The sequence below is a fragment of the Mizuhopecten yessoensis genome, unplaced genomic scaffold (genome assembly GCF_002113885.1).
Source record: "Mizuhopecten yessoensis strain PY_sf001 unplaced genomic scaffold, ASM211388v2 scaffold5391, whole genome shotgun sequence".
In the NCBI taxonomy this organism is placed as follows: domain Eukaryota; kingdom Metazoa; phylum Mollusca; class Bivalvia; order Pectinida; family Pectinidae; genus Mizuhopecten; species Mizuhopecten yessoensis.
Window position 1 is genome coordinate 80,116 of NW_018406026.1, and position 3,235 is coordinate 83,350.

Sequence of the window (3,235 nt, forward strand, 5' to 3'; positions counted from 1 at the left end):
ACATAAGTGTAACACCACACACAAGTGTAACCCCACCCACCAGTGTAACCCCCACACAAGTGTAACCCCACCCATCAGTGTAACCCCACCCACCAGTGTAACCCCACACACAAGTGTAACACCACACACAAGTGTAACACCACACACAAGTGAAACACCACCCACTAGTGTAACCCCACCCACCAGTGTAACCCCGGCCACAAGTGTGACCCCAACCACCAGTGTAATCCCACTCACGAGTGTTACCCCAACCCACAAATTTAACCCCACCAAACAGTGTAACCCCACCCACAAGTGTTACCCGGGTAATACTAGTAGGTGATGTTACAATAGTGGTTGACACTAGGTCACATTAAAGGAATGTTACAGTTGTTACCATGCTCCTATTTCTACCAATGAAATTTCAGTACTTAATAAGAACTAGTTAACAATCTCTCCGATCGTGATACTTTCATGGGTCTAATGGGATGAATATCGCATATTATAAGGGACAGCTTACCATTATAGACCCCACGTTTTCCCTCTTGTTTTGCCTTCTCCTCTTTTTTTTCTAACATTGATTTTGGATTACGTCCTTTGTGTAGTGACGATCAGGTATAACTTTCTGCTTTACTTTGTGTTAAACATTTCCGGAATGTTTGCAAAAGCAATATTGAATGTTTAATGTCTTCGATGCAGTCAAGATGATAGTAAACAATAATAATTATACATTAATTGCAAGAACAAACATGTAAAAAACAATACTTTGAAAAATCGTGGAATACTGTGAATCAGACCGGTGCGATTTCACTGAATATATAGTGTTCAGTTAAAATAGGCTTATCAGTTTGATGTGAGGTACGAACGTTCGCAGAGACTCCAGTTGAATCAAGTCAGTAACAATGTCTATCGCGACTACGTAGATGTACAAACTTACCTACGTGGACATTTATGTTTGGAAAATGACGAGATAAATAACATTTAAACGTCAAAATCATGTCTATCAGTAATAACTGAAGTTCCTATATTTAGTAGATTGCCATAGTACAAATGAAACACCTATCTGAAAACTGTGTGTACAGATAAGTATACGGAATCCCTAATATTTAAAAAAAAAACACCACACACACACACAATGAAATAACTCAAAACAAAGCACTAAGAGGATGATGAAGAAAGATCAATCGACCGTACTTTGTGTATTCCACCTCGTATGTACGCGTAAACAGCCTAGCATTGTTCGTGATAACAATCAATGATGTCCGCCGCCACTCTGTGGAGACATGCTGCGCTGTATTTCATATTCTTTCGTGTATCCTTGCTCTCTATGGGTTTGTATCGACGTTGCTTCCGACTTTGTCCTTTTGTCCTAACGCTAATAAACCAAATATACTTCATTGTCTCACGTTGATGACAAAGAGACGTCTTCCTGTTGGCAAGTCATTGTTCTGGGTCATTGTAATAAGCAGCGAACATACATATACAAAGCCGAATAACTAACTATTAAACAAAGCCTTTATTAGGAAAATATTTAAGAGTAATTTGAANGTTATACCTATTGTCAAAATCGCAGCGATTTTTGCAAATATTTCTTTTGACAATTTACCTTTGAATACATACCAACCGTCTTCAAGGTTAAAGCGTCAATGGTAGCCCCCCGCCCCTTTGAATAATAGTTATTATTTCTCGAGACTGCTACGAAGACACATTTTGCAACTACGCTGGTTTTTTGGTTATCACATATTCGTTTTATACAAATGAAATAAATGTATATCGTTTTGAACAGGAAAACTATGACAATTTCTATTTCTTACATTTTTTCACGTCACCCGGCGCAAATATTGCTACATCAGAAAAGCGCAGGAATGTGTAGCGTAATTTTGGACGCCAAGTTGTAATGACGTCACGCTTAACACAATACAGAGTGCCATTTTGAATGGGGTTTCACTGCAATTTTGCATTTTACTAATATTATGTGGTAAGATTTCCAGACAAAAATTATATTAATTGCGTAGTTATGTAAAAACAAAAACGTAAGCTGCAAATTTAGACAATACAACCACTCATTCTGCCGTCACTTCATCTAAACTTGAAACTCAAATATACGCAGAAAATATAATGTACCGTTTAGATTGGACAATACTAAGAGTGACGTTTTTACTTGCGAAGATATAATAATGTTTCTTTTATCTTCTCTGCATTAAAGATATGTTTTATCAAACGGAGAATTCGTGGTATTTCACTAGTAAACTGTAGTAAATACCGATACGGTAACCGTAGGGTTTACCATTCTATCTTTGTAGACTGTAGGCGGCCTCAATTTATCAGTAGGCTTTCACGCATGGGGAGGCACCGGAAGTGGACAAAACGTTTACAGATCAAACACCGGCGGGGGTTTGAAAAACATATAGTCGTCACGTATAGTTTTGATAATTGAACATAAAAACCTTATTTGCATCCGTCTTACGTCACACTTCCCCAATTGGTACATTTTTGACAGATTTTCAGTGAAATTTAAACATTCAGATATAGTATCTGGAATGTTTCTTGATTCTTGACAAAAACTACCCCTGGTAATTCATTTTCAGAAACAGTTTTGATTGATTCTAAGTGGTTTACTTTTTAAAAGAGAACGCTTAACTCGCAGTGAGATTTCGTCTGTTTTTCAGCCATAATTAGTACCCAAATTGGTCCACCATATCACAGGCTATGGAATTTGTTTTTATTTCTACTAGTTGATGTGCCGATTGCAACAAAATATATTGCTTTTATATATACCATACTGAAATACAATTGTATATTTACACTTTCATATTATCCGGTTTTAAGGACCAGAAATCAACATTTAAACATGCTTATAATTAACCCCTCCACAATCTTCCAAAAGTTTGTCGACGTACGTCGTTTTTACTGGTTTTCTGAATGGTTTACTTCGAAGTCATTGTGAAATCTTAAAATGTTCCTGAAAACAAAACTATTCAGTGGAAATGCTGATAAATATCTATTTTGTTATACTGTTGGAGTGAAATGCTCAATTTAAAAAACAACAGGTACTATCCGAACCATTTACTGACTATGTACCAATTAGGGTAGCGCACCAATTGTGGAAGCGTGACGTTTGTTGCTTTATAATACAATCCTGACTGTTGTTAAGTTTAAGTTAAGGATCCCCGAACGCCTACCCAAAACCTGTAACCCAGTGTTGGAAACGCATTTTTCCAGTATGACTATAGCTTTGATAAAGAATTTGAAGAGA